The 27,292-nt window shown below is 38.4% G+C and overlaps 1 protein-coding gene and 1 long non-coding RNA gene across 6 annotated transcripts in view; one reads left to right on the plus strand and one right to left on the minus strand.

The window, feature by feature from the left end:
- Positions 1-27,292, minus strand: part of ANKRD26 (ankyrin repeat domain containing 26) — a 1,272,391-nt gene that overhangs the window by 27,638 nt on the left and 1,217,461 nt on the right. The gene's annotated exons all lie outside the window — the stretch shown is intronic.
- Positions 63-25,334, plus strand: LOC143688224 (uncharacterized). Of its 5 annotated transcripts, XR_013177889.1 has the most exons (6): positions 63-414; positions 904-2,380; positions 3,254-3,382; positions 4,664-4,736; positions 13,014-13,141; positions 25,226-25,334. It is a non-coding gene; the product is annotated as an uncharacterized LOC143688224 (long non-coding RNA). The 5 variants fall into 5 exon arrangements; XR_013177886.1 differs by lacking the exon at positions 13,014-13,141; XR_013177885.1 differs by lacking the exons at positions 13,014-13,141; positions 25,226-25,334 and having other exon boundaries at positions 4,664-5,892.

Genomic DNA, 27,292 nt, shown 5'->3' on the forward strand with positions numbered 1-27,292 from the left:
CTGCGCGTGCGCACGGGGCCGGGCTGGTGAGGATTCCCGGTGCGCTTGCGCAAAGTCCGGGCACCTCCAATCTCGGCGAACGCCTGTGGGCATCCGGCGTGGACGTCGCTGGGGAAGGGCTGCGCCGGAAGTGGGTTGCGGAAGGAAGACTCGCCTGTGAAAAAGCGGTGATTGCACAACACTGCGGCCACCGTGGCTTGGAATTTAGGGGTTCTTAAGACTTCATACCCCAGAATACTTCCCTAAGAAGTCGCTAAGCTCTTATTCACTAGGCTTGTTTCTGATCATTCTGAAGTTCCATTTCTAGAACTGATTTTTATCCATTCTGTCTTGCAGGTCTTATCTGTGTTCTATGTTGCTATCAGTAGGCCCCTTTTGGACCACATGGATGCAGATTATGATTCTTCTTTTATGGTATATGCAATGTCATCTCTATTACCTGTGCTTATACATCTTTTTCAATAGTTTCTCCCAGCTTTGGTCAGTATAGTACAACATCTAGAGATCGTGGTAGCTATGGTCTTGCAGCTTCTAGTGTTACACCTATTTCTTAGTGTTTATGACGTCTTTGGAGGGGTAATCATGATCAATATTTTTGACCTTACTGGATATAAACTTTATTGGAGGAATTTTAAAAGGCAGGATAATCGTGAAATATTAGACTCTCCCATTAAATGAATACCTGATTATTTTATCAGTGTTGAATTATTATATGTACACTGCCATTTCAATGTTCACCTATAAGTGTTTTCTGTGTTGTATAACTGACAGAATGCTATGTAATATATGACTAATATATACAGATGGAGAAATATTTATTCTAATATATTCAAATACAAGTATTAAATATGTGAAATTTCAAAAAAAAAAAGTTGCTAAGGTCTCTTTTTCCCTCAATTTTAGCCTCGACCAGTTTCTATGAGAATTTAGCGGGGGCAACAACAGCAGACCGTTTCCAGGGTTTCGGAGATTGTGGCAATGTGTGTCACCGAGTGCCAGTTGATGAGAAGCCGATGCACGTTCTCCAGATGTGAAAACGCATTTCCACAGCCTGCCTTCTCCCCCTCCCCTTCGGTCTAGCCTCACGTTCACAGTTTTACATTTTTTTCTTTTTGCTTTATTTTCCCCAATTAAATCTTTAATCAATCCAAGACATATTGATGCCTGGTATAACAGAATTGCTTAAGTGTAGTCACTTTAGCAAACAACTCATCTTTCCTCGCCTAATTTAAAATGCCATTTTATCATACATTAAATTTTTAGGCATGTTTTTTCTGTTTCTGAGTTTTTCAGTCTGTTCAATGGAATGGGCTGCATCTTCTTGCGTCAGAAGAAGAAAATAATTTCACTATTTTACTTCTTTATAAAATATGTTTTCCTATTCATCATAAGTCCATTCTTCCATTTCAATAGTCTTGGCAGTGTTTACCTCTTCATCATTTGAGATGAATTTTTAATCACTATGTCAAATTAAAAAAAAATTTCTTAGTGAGATTCTGATTGTTACTGGGTTAAAAGAATCAATCTTAATTGACAATCTCTTGAAACCAACTCGAGTATATCTGGGGAAAAATAGTAAAAATAGAATGATTTTATATTTTCCCAATGTGATAATGCTATGTCAACACATTTTAAAACTTAGAAAAGATATAAGAAGTGTGCTCATCTTTGTTCCTGTCAAACAACCATTACTCCTTCCTGGACAGAAAGAAGAAAAAGAAAGAAAGACGAACACAACAGTTCCTTCGGGAAATATTTCAGTATTCTTGAACCCACTGTCGGTTTAATCCTATTTTAAATGTCATGCCCCAGGTGAAATATAACTTGCCTTTGAAGTTGCCTGGCTTCAAAATACTCCGTGAAATTCAGAGCCAGGTTTCCTTAGCTCCAGAACCTTTTAGAGTGTAGAGATTAAATGTGTCAATACATATAAGTGTAAAAAATTGCTTATTATGCACTACTGTCTCTAGGATCAAGTCTTCATTTGCTTTGTTTTGTTTGGCTTACATTCTGGATGAAGTTTTCGGTAGGGTCATAGAAAATGAAAAATTCATCTATGCTATGCTAGCTTACTTTAAACTTCTTTTTTCGATGCTTTCTCGTCAGAAGTCACTTTCGTGTATGTGGATAACTGGTACCTGACAAATTCAGCAAAGAAATAAGTGAGATGTTTGCCAAACATACCAACAACTGCTTCTTCAAACTGCTTCCAATGAGCTCGTCCTCCCCCACTGAATTAATCGCTGTGATGATACAATTTGTGCTGGGATTAGAGACAGCAGATTGCCCCCTATCTACGGAAGATCACTTCTGCAGGGCAACAAGCAGTGATGAAAAACCAGTAGTTTCCAAGAAGAATTCTGCATCACCATTTAAAAAGGTTTCTGGGAACTTATGTGAAATGTCAGTGTTGTCTACAATGTATGCAAGATAGTGCAAACAAGTTAAAGCACTTATAGATACTCATCCTGACACTCAAGAAAAGATTTAACTGTCTCTATATAAATCTGCAAATAGCTGCAGGTGGGCAGAAATGCACAAAGCTCCACATTGCACACGTTGGTGTAACTCAATTTGTTAGACACCATAACTTACACTTTAAAATTTATTTAACACTAAACAAAAAAAACTGTGACCTTAGTGTTATAATGGTATACAAAGCAATTTGTCTGAGTAACAGTTTCAGAAGCATTTTCAATTACAAATTTGGTATAATTTTAGAATCAACAGCCATAGGGAATTTAAAGCAGAATATAGAAACATTTTTCTTAAATACCTTCTCATATAACACTACAAAAATGGATTTCTTGACGGTGGTATATTGTAAACTAAGCAACTGGCTCTATCTTGCACACTGTACAACCTGGAATTCCAAACCTCTTCTTTGTGATTGGGTTGTAATCAGTCAGGAAGAGTGAGTGGGTTGGATAACTGGGATTCCTACCAGGCCAGCTGCAGTGCCCAGGGGAGTTGCGATAGGAGGGAGCTGACAGTCCTCAGCTCCAATTTGCACCTCCCCATGTGGTCATAGTGGAGAGCACCTCTGGATGACCAGTGGCGGGCTGATCATCTACTGTGCGGCCAGGCCTTGGGACAGGGAGGAGAGGGAGTGATCTCTTGGCCAGATGCAGAAATAGCCAGTCTGCAGACACCGTGTCTGGCAGACTCACCAGCACTGTGCTTTTGTTGAGTACTTGATAATATACCTGCATGGAGGGTCAGTTACTGAGACTATGTTTAGTTTGTTTCCCAGCAGTAAGGAAATAGGGAGTGCCCACTCTTGGTCATTTGATCCCATCCTTGTTCCTGGAATCTGTCTTCATATACTGAATATTTAAGTATTGGGACTGCCACTGAGTCCTGCAGAAGGAGGCATCTGGAGGTGAGTGTTCATAGGAAGGAAGATACCTAGACAGTATTTAGGGAGATAGAGGTATAACTATCAGGACACTGTTTTTTTGAAAGTCACTCTCCTAGGGTATCTAAGCACCTGTTACGGATTTTATGGACTTGCTAGTTTATGTGGACCTGAATAAGACAGAATCTGTATAGGAAAGAAATTTGATTTTGTAATTTTTGATGTTTTAGTCTCTCTGGAAGCAATGGTCCCACTAACAACATATAAATACATTCTTTGGCTTTTGAACATTTTGTTTTCAAAAATTTCAGGGACTTCCTATACTGTTTTAGAGTAAAGGGAAGAAAGAGGAGTAGTACTTTTACCTTCTTGATAAGGTGCTAAAGAAGCAAGACTACCATTTCTGAAAGATAAAGATTACTCTATTTTGGTCTGTTAAAGCTGCTGAAATGCAATATACCATAAATGGAATGACTTTTAAAAAGGGAATTTAATAAGTTACAAGTTTCCCATTCTAAGGCCATAGAAGTGTCCAAACTAAGCCATCCAGAGAAAGATGTTGGGCTGGTGGGTCCAGAACACAGAGGTGGGAAGACACATGCCTGGCGTTTGCTGTGGTCTTTGGCGTCTGGTTTTAAATAGCTTCCTTGGGGGCATTTTCTTTCTGCATCTCCAAATGTCTGGGTCTTATGTAGGCTCTCTTTGTCGGCTCTGTCAGCTCTCACCTCTGTCCAAAATGTTTCCTCTTTTAAAGAATTCCAGTAAACTAATCAAGGCACACTTTGATGGGTGGAATCACATCTCCAGCTAATCAAAAGGTCACACCCACAACTGAGTGGATTCTCTCCATGGAAAAAATCTAGTCAAAGGTTCCCACCCTACAATATTGAATCAGGATTAGAAGAACAAGGCTTTTTCTGGGATACATAACAACTTCAAACCGGCACACTCTTGAAGCATGGGACAGACCATGGAGAAGGGATAGTTTTAGGTTATCAGGTTTGTTCCAATTCAGGTAACAGAAGTTCTGTCCGTCTGAAAAGCTTTGGTGATGAAAAGTATTCTCAGGTTTGCCAGTAAATTGACTGTCATTTTTTGTTATGAGGTCTAAAAATGAGTCTTCATTGAATAATTCATAATTTGGTAGAGGTGGAATCAGAAATAAATAACTGAATGCTTTTTTAAAAATAAGCCAAATTTTAATTATGTTAAGAAACATTCTTTACTATATAGATAGCCAGCTTCTCATCAGATTCTTTTTTTTTAAATGAATGCATCATTTTGTTGTATATTTTTGCTCTAAAGGCTTTCCAGCAAACCTGGTGTTGATGATTCATGGCCTACATCCGATGATGAAGACTTAGATTTTGATACCAAGGTGAAATGCTCTCACATAAAATTAATTCTCCTGCTCTAAATTTAGTTTTATGCAGTATTTACTCTTAAACAATCAAAAAGTAATATAAATCATTATTAGTAGGGATGTAGTATGGACAAAGTTTGTTGTAATTATCTGTGAGTCACACACACACACACACACACACACAGTTTTCTACATGCTTTTTTTTGTAATCTATTTCTCTTTCAGTTCTGTTAGCTGTGGATCTATTTAGATAAATCTATCTTCTGTTGAATCTTTTTTAAAATTATTTTTATTGACAAAACAAAACAACATACAAACAATAACATTCTTAACATATGAACATTCTATACTTGGTGTATAGTCAGTTGCTCATAGTAACATCACATAGTTGTGTATTCATCACCATAATCATTTCCTGGAACATTTGCATCACCCCAGAAAAAGAAACAAAAAGAAAAAACTCACACATACCATACCCCTTACTCCTCCCTCTCATTGACCACTGGTATTTCCATCTACCCGATATATTTTAACCTTGTTCCCCATATTTTTTTCCCAGTACCCTTACCACTCCCTTTCATTGATCACTAGTATTTCAGTCTACTCAATTCATTTTAACATTTGTTCCCCCTATTATTTATTTATTTTTAATCCATATTTTTTACTCATCTGTCCATACTGTAGATAGAAGGAGCATCACACACAAGGTTTTCACAATCACATAGTCACATTGTCAAAGCTGTATCATTATACAGTCATCTTCAAGAAACATCTACATGCTTTTTTGTAATTATGTTTCTTCTGTTCTGTGTTGGCTAAGCTTGTATTTGATTGAGTGGTCATGTCTCATACCTTCTACCCCTGTTTTTTCTTTTCTTTTCTTCTTTATTTACCCCAAGACTAATTCTTCCTTCACAGTAAACATTTTTGTGGTCTATTCTTTTCCTCCATTTCTCTGTATCTGTTTTCACATTTTATTTGCAGCTTTCTACTTAAAAGCTGTTTGTGTGTGTGCGTGTTTATGTGCATGCCCGTGTGTTCATGCTCACTTTCATTCATCAGTCATTGCCCCACAAGGATTTTTCTTTTTTTTTCCCCTTCTTTTTTCTTGGAAGGGGATGAATTTGTACGATAATTTGTTTTTAGCTTTTTTTCTTCATTACTCTGTTTATTTGTTGTGGTTTTATTTTTTCTTATGCAGCTTTATTGAGATATATTCAAATACCATATAATCATTCAAAGTGTAGAATCAGTGGTTCACAGTATCATCGTATAGTTGTGCATTTATCACCACAATCAATTTTTGAACATTTTCATTACTCAAAATAAATAAATAAATAAAAATAGAAATAAAAAAAATAAAAAAGAATGTCCAAAACATCCCATGCCTCTTACCCCTATATTATTTATTTATTTAATGTCTTTATTTTCTTGCTGATATGTACATACTCTGGATAAAGGAAATGTCATTCTCAAGTTTTTCATAATCACACGATCAACACTGTAAAAGTTATATTGTTTTACAGTCATCTTCAATAATCAAGGCTACTGGATTACAGTTCAGCATTTTCAGTTATTTCCTTCTAGCTGTCCTAACACACTAAAAACTAAAAAGGGATATCTATATAATGTATAAGAATAACTCCAGAATGACCTCTCAACTCTATTTGAAATCTCTCAGCTACTGAAACTTTATTTTGCTTCATTTCTCTTCTGCCTTTTGATCATAAAAACTTTCTCAGTTCATTCACGATGCCAGGACTAGGTCATCCCCGAGAGTCATGTCCCACTTTGCTAGCACTGTGAATCAGCTGATCCCCCAGGCACTGACTAGCTCCTGACAGAGACCAGTCAATGAGCCACACTGGGCCAGGAGCAGCCCTCCTGTTTGGTAGGCTAATCTTGAGTCACTCCCACCAGGAAGGGTAGGGCTGAGAGGAAACTCGGCATGCCATCTGCTGGCTGGGCCAGTACCTGCAGGTTGCCTGCACCAGACAGGGGGTGGGGAGCCTGAGGGCGGAGCCCCGACTTCTGGAGAGAAGGCAGAAGCGCAGGCAAGCTAACTCCCAATCTGCCTCGGTTTTTATCTTTATTTTTTTCTTAATAGTCTTTGTTTCTTTTCCCCCTTTTAAAAGCAGATTCTTTCTAAACATTTTTATTAGTAGTATAATTGTTCTTTTCATCATTTTTTATTTTTATGGGTATTTCATATATATTTTTTCTTTGTCTATTTTTTATCTTGCATATTTTTGTTATTCCATTTCATTTACTTTTATTATTACTATTATTTTTCTCTTAAATTTTCTCTCTCTCTGGTGGGTACCAGCTTGACTTCACTCCCAGTTTATTCCGGGATGTCTCCTTTTGATACTGTTATACTACTGTTGAGGTATATTTCGCTGTTGTTCTGGTTTTTGTGTTTCAAACATATTATTATTTTATTATTGTTATCATCTCTTGCTTCTTCTTTTTTGCATAAGCTGGGAGTTGAGCCTGGATCTCCTGCATGGTGGGCAGCTATTCTGCCACTGGAGAACCCATGCACCCCGGCCTAGCTTCTCATAGACCCATAAAGTTGAACTGTATCCTACATGAGATATGGACTTTGATTTGATGGAGAACAACCAACAAAGTGCAAAAGGAACCGTTCAGCAAAAAATGAGAAAATGTTCAACAAAAACAAGTAAATACAGAACTTTACAAGAGTGAAGGAAACCAACTTGCAAAATAACGATATCAAGATGATCAAATTCACTGAACACAACAGAAAATCACAAAACACATGAAGATCCAAGCAGAAATGGCTCAGCCAAATGAGCAAATCAAAATTCCAGAAGGGACATAGAATATGAAACAACTACTCAAGGGTATTTCTAAAGCAAAATATCAGGAAGACACTAGAAGAGCATAAAGAAGAATTTGGGAGGTAAAAAAGAAAAATGGCAGCTCTCACAGAAATGAAAGATACAGTAGACTAAATTAAAAATATACTAGAGATACACAATAGCAGATTTGAAGATGCAGAAAGAAAACAAGTGAACTAGAAGCTAGAACAATTGAACTAGAGCACACAAAAGAACAAATGGCAAGAAAGATGGAAAAAATGTAACTGGATCTTAGGAAAATGATGGACAACAAGAGGTACACAGATATAAGAATCATTGGTATCCCAGAAGGAAAAGAAGAGTAAAGTGCTGGGGAAGTTAGTTGAAGATATAACAGGAGAAAACTTCCCAACCCTTACAAAAGATATGAATACGCAAGTCAAAGAGGCCCAGTGAACTCCAAATAGAATAAATCTGAACAGGCCTAATCCAAGACACACAATAATCAGATTGTCCAGCATTGAAGAGAAACAGAAAATCCTGAAAGCAGCATGAGAAAAGCAATCTACATATGAAATATGAAAATTCTTAACAAAATACTACCAAATTGTATCCAACGACCATTAAAAGAATTATACATCATGAACAAGTAGGATTCATACCAGGAATGCAAGTGTGGTTCGATATAAGAAAATCAATCAGTGTAATACAGCACATTAACAAATCGAAAGGGAAAATTCATATGATCATATTAATTGAAGCTGAAAAAGCATTTAACAAACTCCAGCTTCCTTTCCTGATAAAAGCACTTCAAAAGTTAGGAATCAAAGAAACTTTCTCAATATCATAAAAGGCATATATGAAAAACCCATAGCCAGCATCATACTTCATGGTGAGAAACTGAAAGCATTCTTCTTAAGATCAGGAATGAGATAAGGATGCCCATTGTCACCACTATCATTCAACACTGTATTACAAGTACTAGCTGGAGCATTTAGACAGGAGAAAGAAAGAAAGGGCCTCCAAATAGGAAAGGAAGAAGTAAAACTTTCACTATTTGCAGATGACATGATCCTATACTTAGAAAACACTGAGGAGTCTACAGCAAAACTTCTTGACCTAATAAACAAATTCAGCAAAGTGGTGGGATATAAGATTAACATACCAAAATCAGTAACGTTTCTATCTACAAGTAAGAAACTATTTGAGGTGACAAATAAGGAAAAACTCCCATTCAGAATAGTGACCAGAAGAATCAGGTATCTAGGAATAAGCCTAACCAGGGATGTCAAGGACTTATACACAGAAAATTGCTAAAAGAAATAAAAAATGAACTAAACAGATGGAAAGATATTCCATGCTCATGAATAGGAAGGTTGAATATCATGAAGATGTCAATTCTACCAAAACTGATCTACAGATTCAATGTAATACCAACAAAAATCCCAACAACCTACTTAGAAGAACTTGGAAAAGCTGGTTATCAAATTTATATGGAAGGGAAAGAGACTCCAAAAAGCTAAAGATAGCCTAAAAATGAAGAATAAATTGGAGGACTATCACTTCCTGACTTTAAAGCTTACTGTGAAGCCACAATGGTCAAAACGGCATGGTACTGGCACAAAGACAGAAGGACTGACCAGTGGAATAGAATCAAGAGTACAGAGACTGACCACCAATTTTATGGACACTTGATCTTTGATAAGGCCCCAAAATCCACTCAACTGGGACAGAATCATCTTTTCAATAATCAGGCATGGGAGAACTTGATTTCAGTAGCTAAAGAATGAAAGAGGACCCCTAACTTACACCCTATACAAAAATTAATTCAAAATGGGTAATAGCCAGTACTATAAAACTTCCTGAAGAAAATGTAGAGAAACATCTTCAGGATCTAGAAAACTGAAGTAGCTTCTTAAACTTTACAACTAAAGCACAAGCTGTGAAAGAAAAAAGACAAATAGGAACTCCTTAAGATCAAGAACTTCTGGGCTTCAAAGGACTTTGTTAACAAGGCGTAGGGGCAGCCAACTCAATGGTAGAAAATATTTGAAAACCACATACTGGACAAATGCTTAATATCCTCTGTACATAAAGAAATTATACAGCTCAATAACAAAAGAACAAACAATCTAATTATAAATGAGCAGACGGAATGAACAGGCATTTTTCTGAAGAGCAAATACACATGGCTTTTTAAGCTCATGAAGAGCTGCTCATTTTCACTGCCTATCAGGGAGATGCAAATTAAAATGACAATGAGAAATCACCTCAAACCTATAAAAATGGCTGCTATAAACAAACAGGAAACAATAAATGAGATTATTAGTATAGAGAAAGTTAAAAAATTGTGGTGAAATAAATGTACCAGAAAATTTTCCATTTTAACCATTTTTAAATGTACCATTCAGTGTCAATTACTTTTACAATGTTGTGCTACCGTCACTTTCCATTACTAAAACTTTCATCACCCAAAACAGAACCCCTTTACTAATTAAGCAGTAAATCCCCATTCACCCACCTTCCACCCTAGCCAATCACTAATCTACTTACATCTCTCTAGATTTGTCTATTCTAGATATTTCATATAAATGTAAAAATATCATGTGTGGTCTTTTGGACTAACTTTTTGTATCCAGCATAAAGTTTTCAAGGTTCAATACAATACAAATTATTTTTACAATTAAATGGAAATCTTAACCACATAAAATGGATATCTTAGCTTATCCATAGGCATATTTAAATAAAATACCTAAGCAATCATTGTAAAGCCTGTTTGTACAGTATGTTTCATAAACCAATTTAAAATTAAAGCAAGGAAAAATAAATAAATGACTATAGTGCTTTTAAGGTGTGTCCATGTGATTGTGAAAATCTTGTGACTGACACTCCTTTTATTAAGTGTATGTACAGAAGAGTAAGTAAAAAAAAAAGACAAAAAATAAATAATAGGGGAGTACGGGGGAATGGGATGTTTCAGGTGTTCTTTTTCTTTTTCTTTTTATTCTTTTTTTGTTGTTGGTGGTGTAATGAAAATGCTCAAAACCCAATTGTGGTGACAAATACACAGTTATCTGATGACACTGCGAACCACTGATTGTACACTCTGGATGATTATAGGGTATGTGAATACATAAAGTATCTCAATTTTTAAAATGCAGTGAAACAAACAAACAAAAAACCCCAGAGTACATAAAAGCGCAACTTCCAAAACAAAAGACAGAAAAATAAGAGAATAAAGGAAATTCTATGAACATAACAGAAGGCAAAATAGTAAAAGAAAAGTCCTATTTTGGAAACTAAAAAATATTTAGAGTATAAAAGTTCTACATGTAGGGGCGGGCTGCGGTGGCTCAGCGGGCAGGAGTGCTTGCCTGCCATGCCGGAGGACCCCGGTTCGATTCCCGGCCCCAGCCCATGTAAAAAACAAACAAAATATAATAAAACAAGAAAATGTTTAAAGATGTTTCCCTTTCTTCCTCCCTTCCTTCCTTCCTTCTCTGTCTTTCCTTCCTTTCAAAAAAAAAAGTTCTACATGTAAAAACTGGTAGGACACAGCTAAAGCAGAATTTTGATACTTTTGTAGCCTTAAAATGCATTTATTAAAAATTAATACTGAAATAAATGAATTAAGTGTTCTACTCAAGAAATTAAAAAATAATGGACACAATAAGAAATCAGGAAGACCTCACTAAAGATAAGATCAGAGATTAAGGAACTAGAAACAAAACAAGATGAGAAACCCAAGAAAACTAAAGTGATTTTTTGAAAAGACTAATAAAAATAAAGAAATCCAAGCAAGATATTAAGAAAAATAAATAAATAACATTAAGAAGGAGAAACTAATCATAGATGGAACAGAGAGTTTTAAAATTATGAGCAAAAACTATAAAAAGTTTTATACCAATAACTGGAAACATGGATGAAACAGAAAATTTTCTAAACAAATACTGCCAAAAATGATTTAAGAAAAAATAAAAAACCCAAAGATACCAATTACCATTAAATATACTAAATCAGCTAAGTCAAATATTCCCCCAAACTCCACCAGGCTCAGAGAGTTTTACAGATGAATCTTATAAACTCTTCAAAGAGCAAGTAACTCCTATCTTTATGGCTATTTTAAGAAAAACAAAAAGAGGTAAAACTACCCAACTGATTTTATGAAAGTGAAAGCTTGATATTAGAGTATAACCTTGATATCAAAACCAGTAAAGGATAGTAATATTTTTAAAAGTCACATGTTCATTTTTTATGAATGCAAATATTCTAAATGTATATACACAAACTAATTCAATAGTGTATGAAAGAAAATGCACATTAATGAACTATGGGGGTTTACTCTAGGAATGCAAGGATAACTATTAGGAAAAAGCTTCTATACACAAAGTCATTATAAACAAATCTGTTCTAGTTTGCTAGCTGCCAGAATGCAAAATACCAGAAGCAGAATGGCTCTTAAAAGGGGAATTTAATAAGTTGCCAATTTACAGTTCTAAAGCTGAGAAAATGTCCCAATGAAAGTAAGTCTATAGAAATGTCCAATCAGAGGCATCCATCCAGGAAAAGATACCTTGGTTCAAGAAGGCCGATGAAGTTCAGGGTTTCTCTCTCAAGTGAGAAGGCACATGGCAAACACGGCATCATCTGCTAGCTTTCTGTCCTGGCTTCCTGTTTCATGAAGCTCCCTGGGAGGCATTTTCCTTCTTCATCTCCAAAGGCTGCTAGCTCATGGACTCTCTACTTCGTGGTGCTGTGGCATTCTCTGCTTTCTCTGAATCTCTTTCATTCTCCAAAATGTTTCCTCTTTTATAGGACGCCAGAAACTTATCAAGACCCACCCAAATGGGTGGAGACATCTGTCGTTACCTAATCCACCTTAACAACCACTCTTGATTAAATCACAACTCTAGGGAGTAGATCTGATTACAGTTTTCAACATACAGTATTGAATAGGGATTATACTGCTTTATTGAAATGGGATTTAGATGAAAACTTGGCTTTTCTAGGGGACATACATCCTTTCAAACCAGCACAAAAGTGAAAAGAAAAGCTGAAAATTGAGAGAAAATATTTACATTGCTTATAATCAAAGGATTAGTATCCAGAATGCATGTGTGTGCTTGTATGTCTATATGTGTATGAAATTTTTAAATGATTAAGAAAAGTTCAAATAACCCAATGGAAAATGGGCAAAGAATATAAACAGCCATTTCACAGAGGAAGAAGGGTCAACAACTATTAAGCAAAGATTATCTGCCTTTAAGAACTACCACATATCCATCAGATGGTAAAAGAAGAGAAAGCCTGAGAGTAACAGTTGCTGGCAAAATGTGGGGAAACAGGAACTTCCCCACACTGCTGGTGAAAATGTAAACCAATAGAAGTACTTTAGAGGGGTAGCAAAGTGTAAACGCAATAGAGCTGAATAAGAACAAACCCAATGACCTAGAATTTCTGCTTCTAGAAATCTACACTAGAGATGCTGTTACATATTTACTGTATACAAGGAGATTGGTATGTGACTATCCACTGTAGCAATATTGGTAACAACAAAAAGAGAAACACTTCAAGTGTCCCTAAGTAGAAGAATGGGTAAGTAGTAGTGAGTTTACATACTAGAATACTATTTACTAGACTAAATATAGAGAGAGCTATATGCACCGCAGCACAAACAAATCTCGATTAACAATATTCAGGGTAAAAAGCTACACGATGAGATGATCAGTATGATACAATTTGTATATAAAATTTAAACTCAAACAAGAAGGAAAAAGACAGCAGCATACGAAGCTCCAGGAACCAGTTTCTCTTACAGAACAACTATTAAATAGGGAGGAACTGTCTGAATCAACTGTTCTGAAACACCACGCTCTAATAGAATATTGAACAGCATCCAGGGAAGAGCAAGAGGAAGAGGCTGGTAAATTATGCTAAGTACCAGGAAATCACTCTCTTGGAGCTGTGGTTACCGACGCCCATGCTCCACCCTAGCAGCAGGCAGCAATGGGTTCTAGCTCATGGGGTAGCTTGCTGGGTGCCAGAGAAGGACATAAAAATCAACTTCCTCAAGATCACAAAGTATGGTGAAGGCCAGTCACTGATCACTGCTCTTGATGAACTACTCCCAGACAAAGGCAGTGGAGGAGACGTAAAGACAGTATGTGTCCTCAAGAGATGCAGAGAATAGCTGAAGGGTATCAACGACTGGTCAGGGGCCTAGGAAAGAAAGCTCAGCTTTGGGGAGTTGGAGGAGAGGTACCTGGAGTTCCTCCCGGCCCCACCCTCAACCCCTCTCCAGAGCAATTTGGAGATAAGCAGTGCTCTCCCTTTGATCCACCAGGGAAAAAGTGACTTGGAAAATTCCTCTCTTTTGTGCCCCCCTACCCACAATTTTCCCTGCAGGCAAAAGAAGCTTGACAAAAGGAAAGAAGTGGAAGAAACAACTGAGGTGGATGGCCTAGGGCAGAGGTTTATCTGCTTGAAGTTGCTCAGTGGAAGATCAAGGAGGAGATCTATTTCCAGGGAAATAGAGGAAATATTCAAACTCCTTTAAACAGAGGAACTCCTATAGCTTCTAACAAGCACCAGACTAGGACAAGGCACAGATACAAAAGGGACAGGGCAGATGTTACACTTCATATTTACCTTGGACTGATCTGCCAATTAGGAGGTCTGAGCTGTGACACAGACCACTAAACAACACAAAGCCAGGTAGCAAAACACTGAATGCTGGGGTTTTTTTGGCCTAGATTTGCTTGGTTTTGTTAGCTCCTGGCACTCAAAAAAATCTCTTGTCAAATCACCATCTGGTTATTAACTCAAGAAACAGACATCTCAAAGAATAAATCTCAGCATTTTACACATTTAAAATATTAAAATGTGCAGTGTGCTACAAACGATTACAAGACAAAGAAACAGGATATGATGGCCCATCCCAAAGAAGAGGATAAAAAGCCAGAAAACATCAAAGAAGAATACCAAAGACTTTTTTTTTTTAAAAAAAAAAAAAGATCTTCAGTATGCGCAAAGAGGGTGCACAGGTAGTTCAGCAGTAGAATTCTCACCTGCCCTGTGGGAGCCCCAAGTTCAACTCCCAGCCCATGCACTCAACAAAAATCAACAAATGGTGTTGTGATAGGGAGATATTCACATGGAAAAGAATGAAATGTAAGCCCCACTCCCACCACACAGCATATAAAAAAAAAAAAAACTGCTCAAAGAGAAGAAAAAAATAGATACAGAACTAAAGGGTATCAAGAAAACAACCAATGAACAATGAGAATCTTAATAACAAGATAGAGATGCTAAAAATCAGGGTGCATGGGTAGTTCACTGGTAAAATGCTCACGTTCCATGCAGGAGATCCGGGTTCAATTCCTGGACCATGCACCAAAAAAAAAAAAAGAAGAATCGAACAGAAATAATGGAGTTAAAGATCACAATAATTGAAATGAAAAATTTCCAAGGGTCTCAACAGTAGATTGGAGCTGACAGAAGAAAGTATCAACAAACTGAAAGACAAAACAATTGAAGTGAGCAAAGGCTGAGGACCAGAAGGAAAAAGAATTATAAAAAGGGAAAACAGCCTAAAAGACCTTTGAGACACCATCAAGCATACCAGTATACACATGATGGGAGTTCCAGAAGGAGAAAAAAGAAAGAAAAGGGCTGAAGGAATATTAAAAAAAAAAGACAGAAACCTCCCCAGATTTATCAAAATACATGAATATGCACATCCAAGGATCCCAGAGAAGGCTAAACAGGAAAACTTAAATCAGTCACAGACTGATTAAACTGCTGAAAGCAAAGTACAAGGAAAGAATTCTGAAAGCTGCAAGAGAGAAGCAATGTGCTACATACAAGAGAGTCCCAATTAAATTAGGTACTATTTTCTCATCAGAAACAATGGAGAGAAGAAAGCAGTAGATTGAAATACTTAAAAGTGCTGAAAGAAAACAAATGCCGACCAAGAATTCTGTATCCTGCGAGATTTTCTTTCACAATGAGGAAGAGATTAAGACATTCCCTGATAAACAGAAGTGGAGGGACCTACCCACAAACAATGCACACAGAGAGCTCCCCAAACTGAAAGTAAAGGGAAATACCTTGAAAGGGTTCAAGGTAATTTGAAACAAAGACCTCGAACAAAGGTAACTACTTCAGTAATTATAAATGCTCATACTATTATATTGTATTTTTTAGTATGTAACTCCAATTCTTACTTACTACAGGTACTCAAATGCAAACACAAAAAATTAATGGTCAATCTGATTTGGACATACAATGTACAAAGATATAATTTGTGTTGGGTAGCTGATGGCTGGGGGTAAGTGGCCATACTGAGTCAGTCACACAGACACAGAGCACACAGCACACGACTCAGGAGACAACCCTCAGGGGAGAGCGGAAGGCGTCTGCCTTATTGAGGAATATAGGCTGGAGCATGCAGGGACACGTGTTGGGCTGGGAGTGGTCACCGTTGTTGCTAAGGTGGAGGGCAGATTTCTGGGACTGGTCACCACTGTTGCTAGGGTGGAGGGCAGATTTAAGGTCAGCCATTTTGTGTTGCCTTGAATCAGCTGCGGCAGCCATGTTGGCAATATTTTATGATTTCTCCATCAATTCCTCCTTTTTTTTTAGCTTTCCGGGTAACTGTGCCAGTCTTAGGTTGCCTCCTCTGGAGGTCTTACCCGTCTTTGGCTACCAGCTAAGCCACCAGAAGCGAGGGGCAGCAGCGCCTGTCTTAGGTTGCCTCTCCAGGAGGTCTTACCCGTCATTGGCTGCCTGCTGATCATCACCCAGGAGGACTGAGATGCGCAGTCGGTAGAGCATGGGACTCTTAATCCCAGGGTTGTGGGTTCGAGCTCTGCGTTGGGCGCCACTTGTTGGGTAGCTGATGGCTGGGTAGCTGATGGATGGGGGTAAATGGCCGTACTGAGTCAGTCAGACAGACACAGAGCACACAGCACACGACTCAGGAGACAACCCTCAGGGGAGAGCGGAAGGCATCTGCCTTATTGAGGAAGTGCACCAGCTTATATAGGCTGGAGCATGCAGGGATACGTGTCGGGCTGGGAGTGGTCACCATTGTTGCTAGGGCAGAGGGCAGATTTCAGGTCAGCCATTTTATGATTTCTCCATCAATTTGTAACAAGTGAAAACAAGCTGGGGAGATGGAAAGGTAGGCCAACAGGGTAGTGTATGCTATTGAAGTCAAGGTGGTATCAAATCAAATGTGATTGTTCTATATGAACTTTTAACCTCCTGGTGACCACATGGAAAACACATCCAGATAGAAATGAGAAGGGACTGAATGTGGCACAACACAAAAAATAAAAGAAATATGAAAGTTGGCATTAATGGAAGAACTGAGAGACAGAAAATGTGTAAGATTTACAAACACTAAATAGCAAAATGGCAAAGAAAGTCCAGCCTTACCAGTAGTGACTTTAAATGTAAATAAACTCTTCAGTCTAAATGCAGAGACTGGTAAAATGGATTAAAAAAAAAAAAAAAAGCATGACCCAACCACATGAGGTCTAGAAGAGGCACATCTTAAACTCAAAGGCATTAAGTAGATTGAAAGTAAAAAGATGGGAAAAATGTATCATAAAAGTAGTAAGCAAAAGACAGCTGGTGTTTGGGCAGGCAACGGTGGCTCGTTCTTGCCATGTCAGAGATCTGGGTTCAATTCCTGGTGCCTGCCCATGTTACGAAAAAAAAGAAAAGACAGCTGGTGTAGTTAAACTAATATCAGATAAAACAGACATTAAGGCACTATAACCGTTACGAGATCAAAGACGGTCATTACACTGACAAAAGGAGTTGTGCCAATTTGAAACTGCTGCGTACCCTAGAAAAGCCATGTTCCTTAATCCTCAGTCAATATTGTGGGTGGGATTTTTTTGATTGTTTCCATGCAGATGTGACCCATCCAATTGTGGGTGGTAACTTTTGATTAGGTGGTTTGATTAGGTTTCCATGGAGATGTGTCTCCACCCATTCACGACAGAGTTGCTTATTGGAGCCCTTTAAGAGGGAACCATTTCAGAAAAAGCTTTAGGGCCAACAGAGCCCACACAGCCAGAGAGCTTTAGAGACGCAGACAGAAAACGTCCCCAGGTAAGCCTTATGAAATGAGAAGCGAAAGCTAGCGGATGTCATCATGTGCCTTCCCAGCTGACGGAGGTGTTCTGGACTCATTGGCCTTTCTTGAATCAAGGTATCTTTCCCTGGATGCCTTAGTTTGGATATTTTCACAGCCTTAGAATGATCAACTTACAACTTAATAAATTCCCGTTTTTAAAAGCCATTCCGTTCCTGGTATATTGCAATCCAGCAGCTTTAACAAACTAAAACTGGGGTCAATTCAACAAGACGTAATAACGATAAATACATATGCACCAAACACAAGAGCCCCAAAATATATGAAGCAAATATTGCCAGATTTGAAGGGAGAGACAGTTTTACATTAATAGCAGGAAATTTTAATACACCACTTTCAATAATGGAAAGCACATCTACAGAGAAGATCAATAAGAAAATACAAGACTTGAGTGATACACTAAATCAATTAGGCCAAACAAACATGCAAAGAACACTTCACCCAGCAAGAAAAGAATATACATGGCTACTCTAGTGCACATGGATCAATCTCCAGCACAGGCCAGATCTTAATTCACAAAACAAGTTTCAATAAATTAAAAAATACTGAAGTCTCAATAAATTAAAAAAATATCTCTGACCACAAAGGAATGGAGCTAGAAATAAATAACAGAGGGAGAAATGGAAAATCCACAAATACATGGAAATTAAGCAACTATTCTTCAACAACCTAAAAGAGGAAATCATGGGGGAAATTAGGACTATCATGAGGTGAATGAAAATGAAAATACAATACACCAAAACCTATGGGATGCAGCAAAGACAGTGCTGGAAGGGAAATCTATAGTTTTAAGTGTTTACAGTAAAAAAGAAAACAAAATTTTCAAGTCAGGGACCAAACCTCAAAACTAGAAGAGCTAAAGAAAGAAGAAAAAACTAAACTAAAAGAGCGAAGATGGAAAAAAAATAACAAAAATTAGAGTGGAGCTACATGATAGAAAAAAACAATAGGGAGAATCAACAAAGCCAGGTGGTTCTTTGAAAAGACCAATAAATTGGACAAACCTTTTACTCGACTGATAAAGAAAAAAAGAGAGAACACAAATAATTAAAATCAAAACTGAAAAAAGGGACATTATACTGACACCACAGAAATAAAAAGGACTCTAAGAGTGTGCTGGGTTGAAAACATTTATGTACCCTAGAAAAGCCATGGTTTCATACTAATCAACCTTGTGGGAGCAACGGTTTCTTCTAATCCCTATTCAGCACTGTATGTTGGAAACTTTAATTAGCTTACCTCCATGGAGATGTGACTCAATCTGTCTGGGTATTAAACTTGACAGGTGCTGCTGTCTCCACCCATTCCAGGTGGGTCTTGATTGGTTTCACTGGAATCCTTTAAAAGAAGAACTCTGGAAAAAGTAAAAATGACAAGAGAGAAAGCCATGAGATTCTGAGAGAGCAGAGAATGACATAGCCATGAGAATGAGAGACACCACCAGCCAGCGACCTTTGGAGATGAAGAAGGAAAACACCTCCCAGGAAGCTTCATGAAACAGGAAGCGAGGAGACAAAGCTGACAGATAACGCTGTGTTTGCCATGTGCCTTTCCAGATGAGAGAGAAATGTTGACTGTGTTCACCGTGTGCCTTCTTACTTGAGAGAGAAATCCTGAACTCAGAGAAATCAGCCTTCTTGAACCAAGGTATCTTTCCCTGGATGCCTTAGATTGGACATGTCTATTGACTTGTTTTAATTGGAACATTTTCTTGGCCTTAGAACTGTGAACTAGCAACTTATTAAATTCCCCTTTTAAAAGCCATTCTGTTTCTGGTATATTGCATTCCAGCAGCTAGCAAACTAGAACAGAAGTGCTTGATAGAGAAGGCCTAGAATGTCTGAAGAGACTGTTGGTAGAAATGTGGACTCTGAAGATACTGTTGATAAGGCCTTAGACAGAAATGAGGCATGTGTTACTGCAAACTGTAAAGAAGGCAATCCTTGTTCTAAAATAGCAGATAATCTGGTAAAGTTGACCAGTGGCTTTGGCTGGAAGGTAGATTTTAAAAGGCGTGAACTTGGAAATTTAGCAGAAGAGATCTCCAAATTAAATGTGGAAATGCAGCCTGGTTTCTCCTCGCAGCTTACAGTCAATGTGACAGGAAAGAGATAAGCTGAGAACTGAACTCTTGGGTACAAAGAAACCAGAAATTGATGCTCTGGAAAATTCTGGGCTTCCAGGAGGGGAGACCCCAGAGAATAGTGCCCCACATGAGGATTTAACCAAACATGGAACCAGTCAGCCATCTCAGAGAAAGCCAAGATTGGAGATGGAGTTATCCGGGAAGGATCTGTGGAAATTCCTTATGTCTGATGGGCATGATCCAAGGCTACTGCATAGAAAGCCAATGACAGTGCTGTGGGACCTGTATAGACAGGGCCACTGCCAGTTTGGACTGGGGGGCTAAGAGAAGGGACCCATTGGAGGAAAAATAACTTCAGAGGCAAAGCCATGGAGGCTGAGGTCTGAAGTCAAGAAGCTTCGGGCCATCTCTCTCTCAGTCAACACGACAAGCAAACTCACTGCCATCCCCGCACCCCCCCTACATGGGACACGACTCCCAGGGGTATGAACCTTTCTGGCAAATGTGGGATAGAAATCCTAGAATGAGCTGGGACTTAGCACCAAGGGATTGAAAAAAACTTCTCAACCGAAAGGGGGAAGAGAGAAATGAGACAAAATAAAGCATCAATCCCCGCTGAGAGATTCCAAACAGAGTCGAAAGGTTATCCTGGAGGTTATTCTGACGCATTAAATAGATCACCTTTAACAGAGAGGCTGGAGGGAACTACCTAAAAATGTAGAGCTGTGTTCCAGTAGCCATGTTTCTTGAACATAACTGTATAATGATACAGCTTTCACAATGTGACTGTGTGACTGTGAAAACCCTGTGTCTGATGCTTCTTTCATCTACCTTATGGACATATGAGTAAAACATATGGATTAAAAATAAATAAATAATAGGAGGAACAAATGTCAAAATAAATTCAGTAGATTGAAATGCTAGTGATCAATGAATGGGAAGGATGGGGGGTATGGTATGTATGAATTATTTTTTCTGTTTTCTTTCTATTTCATTTTCTGAATTGATGTAAATGTTCTAAGAAATGATCATGATGAATATACAATTATGTGATGAAAAAAATGATATTGACTGGTTTTATTAATTAAAAAAAAGATGCCTCAGGCCAGGAGAACAGGCCCACCCAAGCAGGTGGAGAGGGTAAATTTGCCCCAAAGGTAGAGGATGGGCCTTCCACCTCATTGCAGTGGAAGAGGCATGCCACCTCAGGCCTTGGGGAAGGTGGAGCACACTCCCTGGGGTTTAGGGAGAGTCTGGCTGCCACCACATTGCGGGGTTGAGCATGTATCCTAGAGATGGCCGAGAACCCAGATACAGGCCCCGATCCTTGGAGAGGGTGGTGCTGAGAAAAATGTGGTCTCTCCACTGTCCCCCAATGTTGCGTTCAGAGAGGTAGGCCACTGTGTATGCCCTTGGAAAGGGTGAGACTGCCACTTTCTAAAGCCCCAAAGATCAATGACTCTCAGACTCTGAAATCTAATGGACTCTACCCTGTGGGTTTTTGAAACTGCTTAGGTCCTGGGACCCCTGTGCTTCTTACTCCCTATGGAAACAGGTACATGCATCTTATGACTATTCCTCCTCTGTATGCCGGCAGCAAATAACCTGTTTGAGTTTTACAGGTCCACACCCGTTCTACAGGTCCAGACCCAGAGGAAAATTTTGCCTTAGGACTGTCCATGCCTATAGCTGACTTTGAGACTCTGTACTGGTTTTAACCTCGCACTGTATTTGTATTCTAACTGAAATGGTTTAAGGATCTCTGATATTGTTATGGAATGAATGTATTTTGTATATGGAGAAACATGTCTTTTTTAGGGTCCAGAGGGTGGAATGTGCTGGTTTGAAAAGATTTATGTACACTAGAAAAGCCATGTTTTAATCCTACTCAACCTTATGGGAGCAATGGTTTCTTCTAATCCTTATTCAGCACTGTATGTTGGAAACTTTAATTAGCTTACCTCCATGGAGATGTGACTCAATCAGTGCGGATATTCAACTTGATAGGTGGAGACGTGTTTCCACCCCCTCCAGGTGGGTCTTGATTGGGTTAGTGGAATCCTTTAAAAGAAGAAGCACTTTGGAAAAACCTAGAGAATGACAAGAGAGAAAGCCATGAGATTCTGAGAGAGCAGAAAATGATATAGCTACAAGAATCAGAGCGTCCACCAGCCAGCGACCTTTGGAGATGAGGAAGGAAAGCGCTTCCCAGGGAGCTTCATGAAACAGGAAGCCAAGAGAGAAAGCTCGCAGATGATGCCATGTTCATCACATGCCTTCCCAGATGAGAGAGAAATCCTGAATTTCATTGGCCTTCTTGAATCAAGGTATCTTTCTCTGGATGCCTGAGATTGGACACTTCTATAGACTTATTTTAATTGGGCCCTTTTCTAGGCCTTAGAAAACTTGCAACTTATTAAATTCCCCTTTTTAAAAGCCATTCCATTTCCGGTAGGTTGCATTCCAGCACCTAGCAAACTAGAACAAAGAGCATATCATAACCAACTCTATGGGGACAAATTAGGTAACCTAGATGAAACAGACAAATTCCGAAAAACACACAAACAACCTAAACTGACTCTAGAAGAAATAGAAGAGCTCAACAAACCAATAACTAGTAAAGAGATTGAATCAGTAATCAACCCCCCTCAACAAAGAATAGCCAAAGACCAGATGACTTCACAAGGAGAAATTTATCAAGTATTCTGGGGAAAAAATTGACACCAATCCTTCTTATGCCCTTTCAAAAAGTTGAAGAGGACAGAACACTCCCTAATTCATTCTGTGAAGTCAACATCACCCTCATACCAAAGACAAATAAAGATGCCACAAGAAACGAAAATTACAGCCAATATCTCTTATGAATATAAATGTAAAAAATCCTCAACAAAATACTAACAAACTTATGTTTAATAGGAAAACAAAAGCAGTACCACAGCAATAGCTGGGGTAAGTATTGGGGGGAGGGACAAGAGTTAAGGGGAGGTTTAGATTTCCTGTTTGGTGAGGGTGTGTTTACTGATTATCTCTCTCTTGGGAAAAATGAAATTATCTAGAATTGAGAGTGCTGATGGACTGTGGACTTTGGGCATTATACATGACTAATGAATGGAGGTGGCTGAAGTATGCACTGACTGAGAAGTAGATTGGCAAATGATGACGTATACTTAGGATTGAATACTGTACTGCTACAAAAAGAACGATTTCATGCGACATGCAACAATGTATATGAACGTGTGGGACATCTGGTGAGGTGAAACAAAGCAGAAACGAAGACAGATTATCATATGGTGTCCTTTAGAAAATGCTTATGAGAAAAACAGGAATCTAGATTGTAAGTTCTTAGAGCGGACACATTTAGTCTGGAGCAGTAATTATTATTTCTGGATTCTGAGAGAATGTTTTATATGTCTATAACCTGGTATTTACAGATAAGAACTAAGCTGATCAGGTTGGGACTAAGGTAATTCAGAACACAGAGACAAAGAAGATATTTTCTAAATTTTAGAACTGTACCCATTCTTTTTAAAATTAATTTTTAAATTTTTTTAAAAAATATACAAACACAAACATTCTTAACTCATGATCATTCCGTTCTACATCTATAATCAGTAATTCACAATAACATCACAGTTGCATATTCATTATCATGATCATTTCTTAGAACATTTGCATCAATTCAGAAAAAGAAAGAAAAAGACAACAGAAAAAAATTCATACATACCATACCCCTTACCCCTCCCTTTCACTGATCACTAGCATTTCAGTCTAAATTTATTTTAACATTTGTTCCCCCTATTATTTATTTTTATCTCATGTATTTTACTTGTCTGTTCATAAGGTAGATAAAAGGAGCATCAGATACAAGGTTTTCACAATCACACAGTCACATTGTGAAAGCTATATTCATTATACAATCATCTACAAAAACTTGGCTACTGGAACACAGCTCTACATTTTCAGGCAGTTCCCTTCAGCCTCTCCATTACATCTTGAATAACAAGGTGATACCTACTTAATGCGTAAGACTAACCTCCAGGATAACCTCTCAACTCTGTTTGGAATCTCTCAGCCATTGACACTTTATTTTCTCTCATTTCACTATTTGCCCTTTTGTGTACCTATTCTTTGACACCAAAGGAAGAAAGGTTTATTTTGTCTGGAACCTAAATTTTCTGTAGCACATAATCTTACTCAACCTGTCTGGACAGCTCATTTGAACAACTGAAACACAGGTAGTCCAGAATAAGAAAGAGGGATCTTTAATCCTGTACGGCTTAATGTAATGCCTGGATACATCCTAGAATATATCAAACAGATAATCAAAAAGTATTGGCAAACTTCCTTCAGGGATGGGAGAAAAAATATGGAACTATTAAATTTTACCATCAGGGAATTCATTCCCTGATATTGTGTCAAACATTAGGGACATCCAAATCAATAGGCCAAGCCCTTGATCTTGAGGCTTACTCTTGAAGCTTATGGAGGTAGCAGAGAAGCCTAGCTTACCTATAGGTATGCCAAAGAGTTACTTCTGGAGGACCTCTTTTGTTGCTTAGATGTGGCCTTACTCTCTCTAAGTCCAGCTCCATAAGTGAAATCATTGCCTCCCTCTCCCCCCCCCCCCCCCGTTACGAGGCACATGACATCCAGGGGTGAAAGTCTCCCTGGTGGTGTGGGAGATGATGCCCAGTGATGAGGCCAGCCCTGGCACTGTGGGATCAACAATTCCAGGCTGACCCAGAGAGGGAAAAAGAAGTGAAACTAATAAAGTATCAGTGGCTAAGAAAGTTCAAACAGAGTTGAGAGGTTATCTCGATCTGGAGATCACTCATACACAAGCTTCAGTTAGATACTGTTACCTACCACAACTTGCCAAACCCCAACCAAAACCATTCTAGCCAATCCTAAACAACACCTAGGGTAATACAGAAGATTCTACAAAGGTTCCATGCACTAGGGTAACTTTCTAGAAACCTACACTTCCAGATGGGTCCCTGGAGCAGGTAAGTCCTGACCCAGCCGCTCCAGAACATCAACTAGTTCCATCTCCCTCCCCCACATTACTGACAGCCCCTTCCAACATGAAAAATTTAGAATGGCCATATCCCAAATATCCCTAAAGAACGGGACAGAAAGATCAAAGGTGATAGTAGAGTCAAACAGACAAGGTAGGGTTGAACAAACAAATATGATTGCTGAATCATTAAATTGATATTTCTTTTAGTCTCCAGTATCTTACAGCAGCTAAAAGTAAAAACCAAAAACTGTGGCATTAGAACCCATACCAAACTCTGAAATCTGTTCTACAACTAATTGTTGTGCTGTGCTTTGAAATTTATTGCTTATATATATATGTGTCATTTTTCACAAAAAAGAAAAAAAAAGTTGATTGTAATGATAAAAAAATATTTATTCCTCCTAGCCTCCTATTTTCTGAAGCAGCCAGAAAGAAAAATCTGAGATGATGGTGTGGTAGCCCACAACAAACTCTGGATTCTGTCCTGCAACTACGTGTTGAAGAGTGCTTTGAAAACTATTGCTTTTTTCTTTCTTAGCTTTGTATATATGCTATATTATACAATAAAAAAGTTTAAAAAATATTAGCAAGTTGAATCCAACAGCATATTAAAAGAACAATATAACATGATCAAGCAGGCTTTATCCCAGGTATACAAGGATAGTTCAAAATAAGAAAATCAATTAATATAATAAATCATATTAACGAAACTAAGGGGAAAAAATCACATCATAATCTCAATGGATACAAAAAAGGCATTTCACCAAATCCAGTACTCTTCTTGATAAAAACACTCAGAAAGTAGGACTGGAAGAAAATTTCCTCAACATGATAAAGTGCATATATGAAAAGCCCACAGTTAACATCATATTCAATGGTGGGAGATTGGAAGCTTCCCCTCTAAAATAAGAAACAAGACAAGGATGCCCACTGTTATCAGTTATTCTACACTGAACTGGAAATTCCACCCAGAGCAATTAGGCAAGAAAGTGAAACAACGGCATCCAAATTAGGAAGCAAGAAGTAAAACTTGATCTATTTGCAGATGACATGCTCCTATATACTGAAAATCTGAAAAAATCCATAACACAGTTCCTAGAGCTAATAAATGAATTCAGCAAGCTGGCAAGGTACAAGATCAATACTCCCAAATAAGTAGTGTTTCTGCACACTAGTAATGAACAGTAAAAAAAAATCCATTTACAGGAGCAACTAAAAGAATCAAGTATCTAGGAACAAATCTATCACAGCATGTGTATTAGTTAGGGTTCTCTAGAGAAACAGAATCAACAGGGAACACTTGCAAATACAAAATTTATGAAAGTGTCTCACGTGACCATAGGAACGCAGAGTTCAAAATCCACAGGGCAGGCTGTGAAGCCGATGACTCTGATGGTTAGCCTGGATGAACTCCACAGGAGAGGCTCACCAGCCAAGCAGGAATGGAACCTGTCTCCTCTGAGTCCTCCTTAAAAGGCTTCCCATGATTACATTTAGCATCACTGATTGCAGAAGACACTCCCCTTTGGCTGCTTACAAATGGAATCAGCTGTGGATGTAGCTGACGTGATCATGACCTAATCCTATGAAATGTCCTCATTGCAACAGACAGGCCAGCGCTTGCCCAATCAGATAAACAGGTACCACAACTTGGTCAAGTTGACACCTGTCCCTAACCATGACAGTCCACCCCTTGTCAACTTGGCACCTATATATATATGTCACCTTAGACCATACTTAATTTCCAAATGAAAACAAATAAGCACGTATTTTTTTTCTTTTACCTGACAATACTCAACTGTCCTGCATATAACTGGAAACACATTAAATCTCTCCAGAATAGGGTGCAAATCCTTGGGCAACATTCATTCTTAAACTTCATATCTTACAACTTAAATAGTATAACATGAACAAAACAGCATTACAGTCCTCGTTTCTGTAACTGATCATGTGGTGGAAGTTCATATTTATCACTACCTTCTTCCACTAGCCATTCCATGTTCCCTTTCCCCTCAGCAAGCACTTCAGCTGGCCGTGGTTCTTTGCCTGGTGGGGTGACCCAAACCTTCATTCCTGAAGTTTCAGAGCCATTAGTAGTCCTGCCTGGATTGCGTTGTTGCAATTTTCCATTGATTTTAATCACAGGGCATGGTAGTACTAACAGACGCCCCAGGGGATCTCCTGTATTCCAAGAAAACTCTTCTTTACCTCCAGTATGTAGTTGCAGTCCTACTTTCTTCTGATAGTCAGGGTCAATAACCCCAGACAATAATGTAATCCCCTTCTTGGTGTGTTGATCCAGAGGCATAAGTAGCCCAAAGTGACCAGGTGGCAATCTTAACTTCCAGTTCAGTGGTATCACTATTGTTTCTCCTGGAGGAAGCACACCCCGTTTTGGAACTAAAACCTGTAGACCAGCAGAACTCAGGGTAGCAGGGACAGGAAGCAAAAATTTTCCTAGTGGATCACTAG

Source organism: Tamandua tetradactyla, chromosome 1 (genome assembly GCF_023851605.1).
Source record: "Tamandua tetradactyla isolate mTamTet1 chromosome 1, mTamTet1.pri, whole genome shotgun sequence".
Classification (NCBI taxonomy): domain Eukaryota; kingdom Metazoa; phylum Chordata; class Mammalia; order Pilosa; family Myrmecophagidae; genus Tamandua; species Tamandua tetradactyla.